Raw genomic sequence first — 18,852 nt, 5'->3', positions numbered from 1 at the left:
GGAGCCACCGCCCCCAAGCCCCGCACCCCGCCGCCGACCCCGCCCGCCGGAGCCCTCGACGGAGCGAGTCCCGTCGAGGTACTGCTGCCGCCGGCCTTTTTGCGTTGACCGGTTTTCTGAAAAAAAACCCTTCGTCTTTAAAAAAAACCCTAGATCGGTTTTTTTTCGGTTTTCTTATTTTACGAGCGTTCACCGAACCGTTCGTTTTAACGAACGCGTTCGTCGGTTTTTCTCTGTTAACGAACGTCCGTTCTTTAACTGTTCGTCCGTTTTTCTTTTTCGTCGGATTTTTCTGCGATTATCTCAGATTCGATTTCTGATCGAATCTTCGTTTCTGTTTAACTTCTCGCTCGTTTATCGGAATCAGGTGATTCAAGCGCCTAGAGTTTTGTCTCGAAATTCTCTTTCCGATTAACCTACTAAAACAAGTTTTTGCTACAGTAAAATTTGACCTAGATCCAGATTAGCAAACGAAGTTTCTTTCTTCCGCCGTTTGACTTTCGTTGCTTCTTTCGAGTTGATTCTTTTTGCAAACCGGAGTTCTTAAGTTGAACTTTCTGGTTGGATCTTCCATTCGAGTCTTACCTGTGCATTAGTTGAGTACTGATTGTATGCTTGTTTGTTTGCGATAGAGTACCCGGAGTGTGCCGCTTGTTACTTCGAATCGCTAGGTTTTGCGGATCATCAGCAAGGGAAGTAACACTTTGATCATACCCCGTTCATACCCAGTTTTATTGCATTAGATCTGTTACCTTCAAACACATTGCATGATTAGGATCTAATAAACTGTGGGTATTGGGAAGTAGTTGAGGTAGTACCTATTACCTGTTTTCTATCAAACCCTTGGGAGTTACTTCTACGTTGCTTTTATTATTGCCATGCTATGCTCGTAGACGTGGATTGGGTTTGAGTGATATTCATGACAGATGTGAGTGTTTAATAATGGTTCAACTTAAGGTGGCAACTTAACCTCACATCTGGGTGGATTGAGGTACCTGGGTATTCCAGGATTGCCTGTTTTTCTTTGGACCGCCACCCAGGTTCAAAGGGATCATGAGATTTTTCATGCTAGAAACTTCCGTGTGCAGCCGCAAGCTATTATGGGCTCTAGCATAGTTGACTAAGTTGTGTGAACTCTTACAGTGGTAGATTAGCAGATGTAGGGGAAAGTAGGTGTAATGGTCTACCCATACGTAAGGTGCAAACACTTCTGAAAGACTGTGTCTCGGTCATCCGTTACTCAAACACCATGTAGTGCGAGTAATCCAACGGAGGAGATCGAGTCTTGTGGGAAAAGTGCACAAACCTCTGCAGAGTGTACAAACTGATCATGATTAGCCGTGTCCCCGGTTATGGACAACTTGAGTATCTAGTACTTGGATTATCATGTGAATCTCAACACTATGTTACTTCTAATTAATTTTGTTGGGTTATTGATGACTTTTTAATTGGGATTGAGATGCTGTCAACCATCTCAATGTTTCACAACCACCATGATAGTTAAATAAAATTTATTCCTTTGCAGTAGGATAAAATTGGCTTTTCGCAAAAATGTAACCATAGAGCTTTCCACCAGCCAAATATGCATGTAGTATAGCATTATTGTTGTTCATTACTCTCTATGTGTTACATTGCCAGCATATTCTATGTGCTGACCCGTTTTCGGGCTGCAACGTTTCATGTTGCAGACTTTTCAGACGACGAGTAAGGTGCCTTAGGTCGTGGTCTTATACTCAGTGATGCCGCTGGAGTTGATGGACTCACTTATCTTCCAAGTCTTCCGCTGTTATCGTTTTAGATGGCCTTAAGCCATGTTTATCATACTTAATCTCTTTGGAGATATCCGATGTAATAAGTGTGTGATTGCTACTCTGTTAGAAATCCTCCATTTGTATTGTGCGTGTCAGCATTACTGATCCAGGGATGACAAAGGTGCACAGCAGCGCAGGCCATTTGAGGTCTGGTCGCTACAGACACCGGGGGATCTAGGGTTACATAGAGTCGGTTACATATGAAGGAATCTTCATAGTTGATCGCCAAGCTTGCCTTCCACGCCAAGGAGAGTCCAATCCGGACATGGGTAGAGTCTTTGGCCTTCATGTCTTCACAGCCCACTTGTCCGGCCCATAGATAACAGGCCGGTCGCCCGAGGACCCCTTAGTCCAGGACTCCCTCAACGCGATTTTCTGTTAAGTTTTGTGTTGTGAAGTTTCCAAGTTTTGGGTAAAGATTTGATGGATTATGGAACATGTATTGGAAAGAGCCTAAGCTTGGGGATGCCCAAGGCACCCCAAGGTAAAATTCAAGGACAACCAAAAGCCTAAGCTTGGGGATGCCCCGGAAGGCATCCCCTCTTTCGTCTTCGTCTATCGATAACTTTACTTGGGACTATATTTTTGTTCACCACATGATATGTGCTTTGCTTGGAGTGTCTTGTATGATTTCAGTCTTTGATTTTTAGTTTACCACAATCATCCTTGCTGTACACAACTTTTGAGAGAGACACACATGATTCGAAATTTATTAGAATACTCTATGTGCTTCACTTATATCTTTTGAGCTATATAGTTGTTGTTCTAGTGCTTCACTTATATCTTTAAGAGCACGGTGGTGGTTTTGTTTTGTAGAAATTAGTGTTCTCTCATGCTTCACTTATATTATTTTGAGAGTCCTAAAAAACAGCATGGTAATTTGCTTAAATTGTGAAATTAGTCCTAATATGATAGGCATCCAATAGTAGTAAAAACTTTCTTATAAGTGCGTTGAATACTAAGAGAAGTTTGATACTTCATGATTGTTTTGAGATATGGAGGTAGTGATATTAAAGTTGTGCTAGTTGAGTAATTGTGAATTTGAGAAATACTTGTGTTGAAGTTTGCGAGTCCCATAGCATGCACGTATGGTAAACGTTGTGTAAGAAATTTGAAACACGAGGTGTTCTTGGATTGTCCTCCTTATGAGTGGCGGTCGGGGACGAGTGACGGTCTTTTCCTCCAATCTATCCCCCTAGGAGCATGCGCGTAGTGCTTGGTTTTTGATGACTTGTAGATTTTTGCAATAAGTATGTGAGTTCTTTATGACTAATGTTGAGTCCATGGATTATACACACTCTCACCCTTCAATCATTGCTAGCCTCTTCGGTACCGTGCATTGCCCTTTCTCACCTTGAGAGTTGGTGCAAACTTCGTCGGTGCATCCAAACCCCGTGATACGATATGCTCTATCACACATAAACCTCCTTATATCTTCCTCAAAACAGCCACCATACCTACCTATTATGGCATTTCCATAGCCATTCCAAGATATATTGCCATGCAACATTCAACCATTCCGTTTATCATGACACGCTTCATCATTGTCATATTTCTTTGCATGATCATGTAGTTGACACCGTATTTGTGGCGAAGCCACCATGCATATTATTTCATACATGTCACTCTTGATTCATTGCCCATCCCGGTACACCGCCAGAGGCATTCATATAGAGTCATACTTTGTTCTAGTATCGAGTTGTAATCATTGAGTTGTAAATAAATAGAAGTGTGATAATCATCATTCATAGAGCATTGTCCCAAAAAAAGAGAAAGGCCAAAAAAAGGAAAGGCCCAAAAAAGAAAAAAAAGAAAATGAAAAGGGGCAATGCTACTATCCTTTTTTCCACACTTGTGCTTCAAAGTAGCACCATGATCTTTATGATAAAAGTCTTTTGTTTTGTCACTTTCATATACTAGTGGGAATTTTTCATTATAGAACTTGGCTTGTATATTCCAACAATGGGCTTCCTCAAATGCCCTAGGTCTTCGTGAGCAAGCAAGTTGGATGCACACCCACTTAGTTTCTTTTGGTGAGCTTTCATACATTTATAGCTCTAGTGCATTCGTTGCATGGCAATCCCTACTACTTGCATTGACATCAATTGATGGGCATCTCCCTAGCTCGTTGATTAGCCGCGTCAATGTGAGACTTTCTCCTTTTTTGTCTTCTCCACATAACCCCCATAATCATATTCTATTCCACCCATAGTGCTATATCCATGGCTCACGCTCATATATTGCATGAAAGTTGAAAAAAGTTTGAGATTACTAAAGTATGAAACAATTGCTTGCCTTGTCATCGGGGTTGTGCATGATGAGAGCATTCTTGTGTGCCGAAAATGGAGCATGACCAAACTATATGATTTTGTAGGGATGAACTTTCTTTGGCCATGTTATTTTGAGAAGACAGAATTGCTTAGTTAGTATGCTTGAAGCATTATTATTTTGATGTCAATATTAAAATTTTATCTTGAATCTCTCGGATCTGAATATTCATGCCACAATTAAGAGAATTACATTGAAAATTATGCTAAGTAGCATTCCACATCAAAAATTCCGTTTTTATCATTTACCTACTCGAGGATGAGCAGGAATTAAGCTTGGGGATGCTTGATACGTCTCCAACGTATCTATAATTTTTTATTGTTCCATGCTATTATATATTCTGTTTTGGATGTTTAATGGGCTTTATTATACACTTTTATATTATTTTTGGGACTAACCTATTAACCGGAGGCCCAGCCCAAATTGCTGTTTTTGCCTATTTCAGTGTTTCGAAGGAAAAGGATATCAAACGGAATCCAAAAGGAATGAAACCTTCGGGAACGTGATTTTCAGAACAAACGTGATCCAGAGGACTTGGAGTAGACGTCAAGCAATCAACAAGGAGGCCAAGAGGCATGGGGGCGCGCCTACCCCCTGGGCGCGCCCTCCACCCTCGTGGGCCCCTCGTAGCTCCACCGACCTACTTCTTCCTCCTATATATACCTACGTACCCTGGAAACATAATATACGGAGCCAAAACCCTATTTCCACCGCCGCGACCTTCTGTACCCGTGAGATCCCATCTTGGGGCCTTTTCCGGTGCTCCGCCGGAGGGGGCATCGATCACGGAGGGCTTCTACATCAACACCATAGCCTCTTCCGATGATGTGTGAGTAGTTTACTTCAGACCTTCGGGTCCATAGTTATTAGCTAGATGGTTTCTTCTCTCTCTTTGGATCTCAATACAAAGTTCTCCTCGATTCTCTTGGAGATCTATTTGATGTAATCTTCTTTTGCGGTGTGTTTGTCGAGATCGATGAATTGTGGGTTTATGGTCAAAATTTCCTATGAACAATATTTGAATCTCTTCTGAATTCTTTTATGTATGATTCGTTATCTTTGCAAGTCTCTTCGAATTATCAGTTTGGTTTGGCCTACTAGATTGATCTTTCTTGCAATGGGAGAAGTGCTTAGCTTTGGGTTCAATCTTGCGGTGCTCGATCCCAGTGATAGTAGGGGAAACGACACGTATTGTATTGTTGCCATCGAGGATAAAAAGATGGGGTTTATACCATATTGTATGAGTTTATCCCTCTACATCATGTCATCTTGCTTAAAGCGTTACTCTGTTCTTATGAACTTAATACTCTAGATGCATGCTGGATAGCAGTCGATGTGTGGAGTAATAGTAGTAGATGCAGGCATGAGTCGGTCTACTTGTCACAGATGTGATGCCTATATACATGATCATACCTAGATATTCTCATAACTATGCTCAATTCTATCAATTGCTCGACAGTAATTTGTTCACCCCCCGTAATACTTATGCTATCTTGAGAGAAGCCACTAGTGAAACCCATGGCCCCCGGGTCTATTCTCCATCATATTAATCTCCCGTCAACAAGCTATTTATGTCCTTGTTTATTTTGCTTTCTTTACTTTAATCTTTATCATAAAAATACCAAAAATATTATCTTATCATCTCTATCAGATCCCACTTTTGCAAGTGGCCGTGAAGGGATTGACAACCCCTTTATCGCGTTGGTTGCAAGGTTCTTATTTGTTTGTGTAGGTGCGTGTGACTTGAGCGTGGTCTCCTACTGGATTAATACCTTGGTTCTCAAAAACTGAGGGAAATACTTACGCTACTTCACTGCTTCACCCTTTCCTCTTCAAGGGAAAACCAATGCAGTGCTCAAGAGGTAGCAGGTATGAGAACGTAAATTACATGTGAATTCTGGTGCACCCTAGAAGTACATATGACCAGCTATCTACGTGCTTAAGTAGCTATTTAAGTTCAGGAAAACAGGTAATTCTTAAGAGTAAGTATCAAACACATAGATAGGCGCAGTCTATAATAGGATTAACAGGCTATGACATTATGTAATTAGTAGGAAACTAAATTAAGCCAAGCAACGCAATTGAACAATTTTGCAATAAGTGGCTAACTAACATTCCGAGAAGCAGATAACTGAACTTACGCTAGCTCTTTGTATAGGCACACTGCAACTTCTTTTTAGCTTACAAGGTTCTATGAAGGAGTCCATGGCATCAATTGCTTGGATACGCAGTCCCAATACTTCTTTCTTCCCACACTGCATTGGTAAGTCGAATTGTTAATCTGGTAAGATGGTGCGTCCTTGATACATTATATGAGGACGTGTAGTCACACTAGTTGTAGCCACACACATCACACTGGCTTTTACTGTATATTTCATGCGATTACATTTGGCATATCAAGATCTAAGCAATCTACAATAGGATGAAAAGACTGGCATCCTTCACATTATTGGCGAACTCAGTTCATAGAAACAAGCAATTCAACCATTCTGTGGGTAAATCAAAAGCTCCACTGGAATATTTTTCACTACCCCAATCATACACACAAAAAGGGGCAACGCCACCATAGGGGCTGGTATGGGCGGCCGCCTCAGGTGGCTGGAAAGTGTGCACCTAGTTTGAGTCATCCAGGTTGGCCCAGGCTAGTTTTGTTCGGCCCAACGCACAAGAATGCAATGTAAAAAGTGAAGAAAAATGTTTCAATTTGGATGGGCCAATAACGTAAGTGCAAGGTAGGCCCTATAGCAGGCTCGCAGCCCAAACGAGTGCCTCCCATATCGATCGACAGCAGGAAAAATCCCAATTCGTTCGCTCCAGCCTCCAGACCGACACAACACTTCCTCGCGCCCTCGTTGGAGCGCGGTTGCCGGGCTTCAATCGAAAGGAAGGACAAGAAGACGAAGATCCAACCATGGGTGTAGCCTGTGTGGGAGGCAGCAGCGGCAGCACGGGCATGGCATCGAGCTTGCGCAAACGGATAGTCGCAGCTTGCAAGAGTAGCATGCGCAACCAGCAGGTACATCACATCCCTGATTATATCTAATTCAACTGTTCAATTTCTGGCCAATAGTTAAAGCTGGTGGTGTTGTAAAACTGCTTGTATGTAGGGAATCTATGAGAAAATGAAACCAATTTCTGCTTATTTTATAACTCCCCCAATCAATACTGAACTGACTGAATCTGATGTATCTAATCAAGTTTCCGGTGCAAACATACAAGCTCATGTTGTTCTTGAGCCTGAAGTGTCTAATGAACAGACTGCTAATGAAGGATTTGATGCAAACATTTTACATGGTCCTGGTGATGAACGTATAGTGTCTAATGAGGGATCTAATGCAAGCATTTTGCAAGCTCCATTGAAGGATTTAGTGTCTAATGATGATCTGCTATGTCGAGAGAGACACAGAGATTTGCAGGCATTGATGATAAGAAAATTATAGTACATTTTCATGGCTTGAGGAAACGTCGATGCCATCTACCAGAAAGTCCCCGTATCATGACAACGTAGCATAAATACTTTTCTAATCTGTTGTTTGAAACTATTGGCATACTTATGCAGGATAGATATATTGATAAGCAGTTTGCGCACTGGTTATAGGTGCAATTACACTTCAGTATTTTTAGCTAGAGAACGAATAATTCAAGCAGGTACAGACCATGTTAGTAGTCCTTGTACACCATGTTGAATTTTGTATTTTTTGGTGCTTGCATCATTTAGTGTTTTATAATCTGAACTACTTTGGATCATTAGCTGGTTTTCAAAGTGCATATAGCTTCACATTTCTCAAGTTATGTTGATTTCCGGAGTGCAAGTGGCTTCATATTTTTTAAGTTAAATGTTCGCCCCTGGTAACTTGAATTCGTGGATCTGCCACTGCACACAAATCATACACGCATGCCAGTACGAATTAAATGAAATGCAGGGACTTACGCTAGCTTGTTGTACAGGCTCACTGTAGCTCTGCTTGTGCTTGGGATGTTCCATGTACAAGTCCATGTTACCACTTGCTTGGATGTGCAGGCCTTGTGCTCCTTGCATCCCCCTCTGCATTTTTGACACGGTGAATGGTTGATCAAATAAGAGGAATCGACCTTGCTGTTGTACCAGAGGACAGATACTTACAAGGTTATATGGGTGTGCAGGATGTGTACCAGATCCCATAGCGCCGTCATGCTTCGCTAAAAAATGGTTTTGCTTGTTTTAGATGATATCTCCAGAAGAAATAAAAGCTAAAGTCAGAGTTGCATAGGCGTGTAAGCTAAGAGAGCAATGAAAGGATATCCAAACATCATCGGAACAGTGCACAAGGGAGTGATGTGTGGATACCTAGTTCGGGCCGGCGTTTGGGCATGCTCGCCTTGCTAGAGTGCGGGTCACTTCAGATCCCTTGAGGGTGATGCGCTGGCGTTGGCTGGCCATGCACGGATGCAGATCTTGTGTGGCAGCGGAGCGCTATGATGCAGTGGACGAGACCGTTGGTGAAGCCCCAACGGCCTCGGGGGGCGAAGCTGCGACGATGTGCTCGGTGAAGTTGGCCCGGTGAGGTGGGAGACGGCGTCGGTGAAGCGGACCTGGTGGGGTGGAAGTCAGTGTCTGTGTGGCACGTCGGATGTGGCGGCCGACGTTGTCGGTGGACCACCCGGTGCGGTGGACGAGGGCGTAGATGAGGTAGCTCTGGTGCAGTGGTGAAGCGCGACCATCGTCTTTGTCGTCGTCGCCCGGCACAGAGGTGGGAAAGAGACGAGACGAGGGGCGATTCGAACTTTGCTTGGGTTGGCGGTGAATTGGGCATTTGAGCAATCTGGGTGCGGAAGGGGACGGTGGAGAAGGGAGATTTTCCAGGGCTGGAATTGGGGCTGCCAGATATTTCAATCCGAAACATGGAAGCACGAACTTATTTTGTCGTCGTCCTTTTCTTGGGGGGAGGGGGGGAGGGTGGAGGGAGGGAGGGGGGCGGGTGGCTGGGTGCTGAGCGTCCGTACGACACACGCGACCACCACGACACGACCCTGGTCTGCCTGGTGCACCTACATTTGAGAGCAGATTTGGGAATGCAAACAAATCTTCTTTCATTTGCAAACGAATCTGTATGTATTACCATGCCAGTGTTTTCCTTGCAAATAATTAGTCATTCGAATTGAGATACTATAAAGTAATTAATGAGGAGTTATTTGAAAAAAAATGAAACGGTATCTACGCTAACGTGGATTAGAGTGTGTGTCACATAATTAGTTATTTGAATCAGAGTGTGTGTCACATAGCGATCTCCAATTCTAACGTGGATTTTGTATTTCACTGTATCCATGCTACTTTTTTTAATACAAATTCATATGTATATGATGAACACCATGGTAGTGAGAAAACTTTTTGATGGATTCAAACATATGACCTACAAAAATAGCACAAGAATCGAGTCAATGTCAACTTTTCCAAACCTAGTATGACACGAATTCGAAATAATTACCCATATGCATGGTCCTCAGTTCAAATCTTACAATGTACACCGAATTGAAACATCGATATTAAGTCTAGTACTATCTACATTCAAATGTTGTTTTTTGCCCCCCCCCTCTCGGCACACACGCTACATACTTCCTGTATCGGTCAATCTTCCTCTCCTAACTACCTTAGGAAGCTATCGGTTTCCGACACACGTTCATTCTTTCTCTCCATGTTTCGATCTCTAACTCTGTCAACTATACAACCCCCTTTTTCCACTCTGTTACCAAATTTATTTACCTCGCACCCGCCATTGCACCCCATGCCGAGCTCTCTCTCTCTCCCTCCCACCCTTCCTCGCTAGATACATGCATTGCCTATCTAGCCCCCAACCTCTCGTGCGCACGCACGCATGTTGTCTATCTAGTTCACTCCCTCGAGACTGTCTCACTCTTTCTTCCGCACGGCGGGCCACACTCGCTCAATCTCGCTCTCTTTATCTGAGTCTCGATTAACCTCATTTTCTTTCACACACAAATGATATATCTCCCTGTTCAGGCCTCGATCGACACACTTTATACTCTCTCACGCAGATTTTCTATCTAGGTCAGTCCATCAAAGCTGCCCCCACTCTGTCGACCTCATGGCGGGCCACACTCGCTCAATCTCTCTCTCTCCCTCCCTCTCTCTCTCTGTCTCTCTTTGTATGTCTCGATTGACCTCGCTCTTTCTCGGACACAAACGATATATCTCCATGTTTGAGCCCAATTCGACATATTCATATTGTATACTAGGTCACTCTCTCCAAGCCGAATCACTCTTTCGATCGCACGAAAACCTACACTCGCTCAATCTCTCTCCCTTTATATATGTAATCGATTGACCTTGCTTCCTCCCACAAAAAATATATCTACATGTCTGTGACTGGATCATCTCTCAAGCTCTATCTTACAGCACTCACCCTTCCCAAAAGCTCAATCGGACAATATCTCTCCAGAGCATATATATCTTTTCAATGAATGTCGGACCACACTCACTTTGTCTCTCTATCTATATGTCTCTCGATTGACCTCGCTTTCTCACGCCATATCTTCCACACATTGAAGCTACCTGTCCATCCCTCGCAAAGCCGGAGCTATTTACATTGCGAGGGGGACTCCAACCTTCGATTAATTTGTGTAGGCATTTATTCCGGTGGTAGATTATATTTTCATAGCATTCGGCCCACAACTACTCCAAACACCGTTGCAACCCCCGCACCTCCCCCAATTGATTTCCCTCTAGCTCGGTCATCGCTCTCTCGCACGTCCTTTCTCGCCTTCAACATCGCACCATGGTATTATTGCAAAAAACTCTTATTATTACAAATAAGCTACAAAACTAACCGATAGTCCACTTGGAATGGAACAAATTTCGACCCACAAATTAAAGTGCCACAAACTACACACCGATGGGCCCACCTGTCATGAAACAAATTTGGACCCATATACAAATTAAAAAATAAAGGACGAGGATCGAACATGCGACTAGGGCCTTCAAGCCGCACATCAATAGGCAACATACGTAGAACAACAATGTTTGTTGTACCCCCCTTTGTTCATATAATGTTTTTATATTACCACAGCCTATTTAAGGGATAAGATGTAATATTATCTTTAGTACATTAGTGGGACCGGCTCATTAGCACGTACTATTCGCCTTCACTTACTAGTGGGTTCCATGTGTGCTCTCTCTCTCCTCCCCTACTGCGTTTAGACGCACGGGCAAACACGAAGAACTCGTGGGCGATGTTGCCGTTGACCATATCTGGACGCGTTCACAAGTTACGGCACCAGTTTCACGTACTGTACTAGTAGTACTAGTCAATGTGTACGTGCAATGCACATTAATTTGGAAGTATATTAAGTGCATGCGGATATTAAGTAGGATATTATTTGTGTGTTATTATGTGATTAGCACTATTTTTGGCATTAAATTACCTACACGCTAAATGTGTTGAGCGCTCGACATTGAAGCAGTCTAGGTCATTGGATGAGAAGGAATACATGTGGCTTGATGACGTTTTATATTTAATTTGATACGGCTCTAACAGAACATTCAATCGATCAAACCATAGATTTCATTCAGTCTGCCTCTGACTTTACATTCATACGACGATCGATCTAAAATAAACGGAAATGATAAATGTTCGGATTTTAAGCATGGAAATACGAATGTTTTTCATGGCAAATTTAGATTACGCGGCGGCGTCGTCTTGCGGTGGGAAGCAGCTCCTCTGCCGTGCTCTGTGTGTCGTCGGGCCACTGACCGACAGCGATGGTGGCATCTTGCGCTGTTGTTGACGTACTCCTGGACGTTGGACCTAGCTTCAAGGAAGGCCACAATGTTCCGGACTTCGGTCTCCAGGAGCGAGTCCACTGGTCAAAGGGCTCACCTCCCGGTGAGCCTGCGCAGCGGTCTGCTCGCACGCCTCCCTATCAACAGGCATTCCTTGAATGAGAAGCAGTCTAGGTCATTGAAGCAGTCTAGGTCATTGGATGAGAAGGAATACATGTGGCTTGATGACGTTTTATATTTAATTTGATATGGCTCTAACAGAACATTCAATCGATCAAACCATAGATTTCATTCAGTCTGCCTCTGACTTTACATTCATACGACGATCAATCTAAAATAAATGGAAATGATAAATGTTCGGATTTTAAGCATGGAAATACGAATGTTTTTCATGGCAAATTTAGATTACGCGGCGGCGTCGTCTTGCGGTGGGAAGCAGCTCCTCTGCTGTGCTCTGTGTGTCGTCGGGCCACTGACCGACAGCGATGGTGGAATCTTGCGCTGTTGTTGACGTACTCCTGGACGTTGGACCTAGCTTCAAGGAAGGCCACAATGTTCCGGACTTCGGTCTCCAGGAGCGAGTCCACTGGTCAAAGGGCTCACCTCCCGGTGAGCCTGCGCAGCGGTCTGCTCGCAAGCCTCCCTATCAACAAGCGTTCCTTGAATGAGAAGCAGTCTAGGTCATTGAAGCAGTCTAGGTCATTGGATGAGAAGGAATACATGTGGCTTGATGACGTTTTATATTTAATTTGATATGGCTCTAACAGAACATTCAATCGATCAAACCATAGATTTCATTCAGTCCGCCTCTGACTTTACATTCATACGACGATCGATCTAAAATAAACGGAAATGATAACTGTTCGGATTTTAAGCATGGAAATACGAATGTTTTTCATGGCAAATTTAGATTACGCGGCGGCGTCGTCTTGCGGTGGGAAGCAGCTCCTCTGCCGTGCTCTGTGTGTCGTCGGGCCACTGACCGACAGCGATGGTGGCGTCTTGCGCCGTTGTTGGCGTACTCCTGGACGTTGGACCTAGCTTCAAGGAAGGCCAGAATGTTCCGGACTTCGGTCTCCAGGAGCGAGTCCACTGGTCAAAGGGCTCACCTCCCGGTGAGCCTGCGCAGTGGTCTGCTCGCACGACTCCCTGTCAGCCGGCGCAGTGGTCTGCTCGCACGCCTCCCATCGACTCACACGCTTGCTCGGACGACACCTGCCGATGAGAAGCCGAGACTCGTGGTGGCACGTAAACGCCCACAGTTTCAATAGTGAAAGTGTTTGCCTTAACGTGACAGGTCTTTGTTCCAAAATACCCTGGCTCTTCATTTGTGCAACTTGTCATAAGAAACTTGTCTCCAATTGAAGGAAAAAATTACGAAGTAATATGTGTGCCATATCACGTGACCATGCTCAGTTTCACGAATTTCTGGTCATTTTTTGGATTTTCTAAAATTTAAAATGCAGGATTCGAAACAATATCATAACCTGCATCATGCAATAAATTTTCAAGCGATACATCTGTCATGTTGTATTTCTTAAGAAAGGATTTGGTCAAACATTTTGCTTAGTTAGACTTCAGACAAGTTATATATGCAGAGTAAAAGGATAATCCGTCCGTTGCCTGATATATTAACTCTTCTTTTTTGAGGGGTCCCTGATATATTAACTCAAGTACTACGCACGAACAAACGGGCTCAATTATGTGCTCATCCTGGTGTAGTAGTAGCAGTACTAGGCAATGCAGTTAACAGGTGACCTTGGGGAGCGGCGACCGAGGGAATTGAACCGTGCTAGGCACGGTAGGTAACGTTGTCTAGTTACTAAATCATCCCTCCATTGTTCATCGGTAGTCATTATGGACCGGGGACATGAGGGGAATTTCCTAGGGCTGAAATTCTGGCCGCCAAATATTTCGACTCGAAACGCGGAGGCTCGACTAGTTGGGGTTGGCTAATGTGCGTACCATGCACGCCACCAGAAGGACACGAGCCCAGATTTTTTTTGAGGATCAACACGATCGAAGGTCTGGCTGGTACGCCGTTGGGTACCATTCGAGAATACAAAAGGAATCTTTTAAATTGCCGAATGAATCTATGTGTACTACAATGCCCGTATTTTCCTTGCAAATAGTAATCTCGATGTGGTAATTGATTTATGACGAGTTCTTGAATTAGAGTGAGTTTGTGATATAGTGATCTCAACGTGGATTTCACATTTCATGGTATCCCTAGTAAGTTTTTCATTGCAAATTCAAATTTAAAAGATGAACAATATGGTGGTGAGGAAACTTTGTATCTATCAAGCATATGACCACACACACACACACACAACAACGACAACAACAACAACAACAACAACAACAACAACGACAACAACAACAACAACAACAATCCAATAAGTATAGTGCATCTATTTTTCCAAACCATGCATGTATGACACGAATTCAAAAATACTCCTTCTGTTCCTAAATATTAGTCCTTTAGAGATTTCAACAAGTGACAACATACAGAGTAAAATGAGTGAATCTACACTCTAAAATATGTCTATATACATCTGTATGTGCCAGCCCATTTGAAATCTCTAAAAAGACTAATATTTAGGAACGAAGGGAGTAAAATGTAAGACATGCATGGTCCTCAATTAAATATTTAAAATGAACAGGAAACTGAAACATGAATATTAAGTCTATTACTACAGTACATGCAAATGTTGTGTTTAGGCGGAGCTATGTAGATTGTCGGGGGTTAACCCCTCGACCTTAGATAAATTTGTGAAGCTCTGTTTAGGTTTGTTATATTATATTTGTCCCCACCCTAGCTCCCAAACACCGATTGGTTGTGCACCCCCTCCTCCCCGAGATAATATCATGTGCCCCCACACCTTAGATGCTATATGCTGATACTAATTGCTTGGAGCTTGTAGATCTCAGATATAGCAGCTCACGTGATGTCTTAATATTTTTACAGGAAACCTTAATAAGTTTGAGAATTGCACACAATTTGTACAAAAACTACTGAGATGCCCTTGGCTCCCATATCCAACAACCTCGAAGCTCGTATAACCTGTTGACGCTCAAAAGTGGCACGATCATAAAGCGGCATGCCGGGGCGAAAACCTTGCCGGGGTAAAATCTTGCCGGTGTGAAAGCTTGCCGGTGTGAGGGCTTGCCGGCGTGGAAAGCTTGCCGGCGCAGAAAGCTTACCCGGGTGGAAGCTTGCCGGTGTGAAATCTTGCCGGGGAGGAAACCTTGCCGGAGTAGAAACCTGGCCGATGTGAAAGCTTGCCGGGTAGAAACCGTGCTGGCGTGGAAAGCTTACCCGGGTAGAAAGCTTGCCGAGGTGGAGGCTGTGATAGTCAATCCGACGAGAAGTTGAAGATGGGCTTAAAACGTTATTCAGATGATCTTGGATGCAAAAGTGTTCTACACGGAAGTTGTGCGCCTCGTCAAAACGACCGATTTTGATATAAACATCGTCCCAATCCGAGGTTGTATGCGAAAGTTAGAGCCTGCACAGCGAGACCCTCCAGCGAGCAAAAAATGACACCCGGAACCAGACACGTATGTGGGTATTTCTAATGAGCTGCTTGAATAATTAGGTGTTTTGCGCGAGCAATTTGACCCTCGAGATTACCTCTGATGAAAAAACGTTCAAAAAGAAAGATGTTCGACTCGTCGAAACGGTCAAGATTGCTTTTGGAACGTTTCCATCCGAGGTCATTTGCCACCACAAAAAAGATCCGCAAGGTACAACCAGTTTAAACCGAACAGTTTTGGAAAGTTCGGATAAAACCAGTCCGAATTTAACTACGGTTTTTGACGTCGATTGGTGTAATTTTCTTGTAAGGAAAGCCTAAATGAATCCTTTTATTGTACGGGAAGTCCAGCCGCCTCTTATATATGTTGGGGGTGACGGCCCATTGAAACAACACACAATCGAACAAATCAATATACTACTTTTTCATCTACGTTTCATCTCTCCACCGTTTTTCTCTGTCGTTCTTCGCTATTCCTCGAATTTGAGAGCTGCGAATCCCGAGGCTCTAGGGGCAAGCGAATCGACCTAGGGCAGCCCATAGCCGCCGCAATCCCTGATGGGGTCCCTCCCGGGTGTGCGGGGTTTCGGGTTTGCAAAAGCGCTCGCCGACTGTCTTGCGTATCGCGCTGTCGGTCGGGTCTCCTTCGATGTGAGGTATGGCGCATCACCCCCAGCGTCGAGGGTACACGTGACGTGTTCGTGTGTCAACACACTTTTTGGCGACTCCGCTGGGGACGGAAGATCAATCGTCATCATCCACCATGTCTGATCTTGCCAAGCCATCTGAGGTAGACGCCGATAACATCATTAAGCCTAGTCTTGATGAGATATCGGCCGATCATCGCCAAGTTTATAAGGAGTACAAGAAGGTGCGTGAAGAGAAGGATTTGCAGGAGTTCCTTACAAAATTCAAGAAGGATCGCCAAGGCAACATCACTCCGATTGAAGAAATCAAGTTCCCTCCTCTTCAAGCCGAGCAGGTTAAACCCTCTGTGAGTACTACCTTTTCTCCAGAGGAGTGGGCTGAGATTGAGATTTGATGGTAACAATCTAGTCTATCAAACTTTCATAGAAAATACTAATGCTCAGAAGAATATATCTCAATCGTCTAGTGGTAATGATGGTGTAGCTGCTAGTGTGCAAAACCCTAATCTGGCTTTACCTATTTCATCGGCGCCTCCCGTGCCGATGGCTTATTATCCTACCCAAACAAATCAGATTGTGGCTGCACCCATTAATCCTATTATGAGCATGCCTGGTTCTGTGGCAACGCCGAACCAAACCCTACCTACAACTACAACCACTCGACCACTACCAAATTATGGGTCGACATACATGCCACAATTCCTACCTATAGCTAGTAACCCTGCTCCTCCTATGTCACTGCCACAAGCTTCATCGTCCACAATGGATGATGGTCTAGCTAATCTTAGAGAGGAGATGGCTAAGATGCTTCGAGAAAATTTTGGAGTTGAGTTACCTCGGAATCGGATTTACCAAAAGCCGTGCCCCGAGTACTTTGATGCCATCTAGTACCCTCCGGGATATAAGATTCCAGATTTTGTTAAGTTCAATGGAGAGGGCACAAAAACCACATGGGAGCATGTTAGTCAATATTTACCACAATTGGGTGAGGCAGGCTCATTGAATGAATTGAAAGTGCGTCTATTTCCCTTATCATTAACTGGTACCACATTTTCATGATTTTCTTCTTTACCACATGGTTCCATTCGGGTTTGGTCGCAGCTAGAGTAGAAGTTTCATGATCACTTTTATAGCGGCGATAACGAACTCAAGTTGTCACATCTAACATCGGTTAAACAGAAGCATGATGAATCGGTCTCCTATTACGTCAAGAGATTTAGAGAAACAAAAAAACAGTGTTTTAGTTTGGTGATAACTGAGAGAGACTTGGCAGACCTAGTGCTGAGTGGTTTGAGGACTCCCATTAGAGAAAAGCTAGAAGGGTATGAGTTCTTAAATATCGACCAAGTCTTACAAAGGGCTTTGGCTCAGGAAAGCCGAAGCAAAGACCTCAAAGAAGTGCATAGATACAAAGCCGATCGTCCAAAGATGAATATGGTGGAATATGATAGTGATCACTCGGACGATGAGGGTGATGTTTTTGCTACTGAATTTGTTTGGCCATCTAAGGCCAAACCCTTTACTTGCAATGATCTAAAACCGATTCTTAAGAATCATGATGAAGAGATGAAGTTTACTTTTAACATTGCTAAGTGTGATAGAATATTTGATGCTTTGCTGCAGGCTAAGATTATTAGAATATCTCATACTTTACCGCCGTTTGAAGAGCTGAACGGCGCACTTATTGCAAGTATCATAATTCTTTTTCTCATGCTACTAACGATTGCAATGTTTTTCGACGGCAGATACAATCGGCCATTAATGACAGACGATTGAACTCTTCTGAGATGCAAGTTGATAAATAGCCCTTTCCAATGAATACCATTGAGTTGGAGGGGAAGAAACTACTCATTCGGCCGGAGGTTGCCGGATCTGCTAATAAAGCTAATGTCATTGTTGGTGAGCCGACAAGGAGGGTGACAAGGTCTTGGGGAGACAGGTTGTGCTTGACAAGCAACCCGGTGGCAAGGAGATAATCAAAATCACCATCAAGAATCCTACACTCGGGGGGCAACCGCAAGTGCAAGAAAATACTCGTGTTAAATTTGTCAAGCCCAAGAATCCAAAAGTTGGCAAGTGGAAGACAAATGAACCTAAAGTGCAGCGCAAGAAAATCAAGCCAACTTTTGATATGCTGTTGTCCAAGTATGCCAATCATGCAGCCGGTTCTAGCTCTAACTGATCATCAAATATGAAGCGCTCAAGGTCACCTCCTCGGGAAGAATTTCAACATCATGGAAGGCCATATGGGTCGTGGGCGCCGGGACCATGGATGCCGCCACCCCCCTATTTGCCATACTACGTGGGAGACTTCAATGGAGGATGGTGGCAGCCCCCAATGGCCCCTTATGCTTTTCATCCAGGTTGGGCAGAACCAAGGAGGCCCGTTCATGAGAGACTTTCTTATCCCACACGAGGCCGTTTGAACAATGGTGTCAATTGGCCAGTGGAAGATAATCAAAAAAGGGTCGGCAAGCAATAATGGCGTGTTAAGTCGCCAAGTGCTGCAGCGGTGGAGTCAAGCAAAGGCAAGGAAAAAATCAATGTCGGATCACTCATCTTGGGCACTGAAACATTCACCATACAGCAGCCGATTATGCATAGCAATCCGACTGAGCCGATACTTGCTATCGCACCAAAGCACTCGACTAATGACCATGAAGCAAGCACCAGCCAAGTAAAGACGAGAGATCCTAAATACACTCAGCCGAAGTGGTGTCCTCCAGGGCTAACAAAGACACAAAAGAGGAAAC

Source organism: Triticum aestivum, chromosome 7D (assembly GCF_018294505.1).
Source record: "Triticum aestivum cultivar Chinese Spring chromosome 7D, IWGSC CS RefSeq v2.1, whole genome shotgun sequence".
Lineage (NCBI taxonomy): Eukaryota > Viridiplantae > Streptophyta > Magnoliopsida > Poales > Poaceae > Triticum > Triticum aestivum.
Note: the sequence above shows the minus strand (reverse complement) of the source record.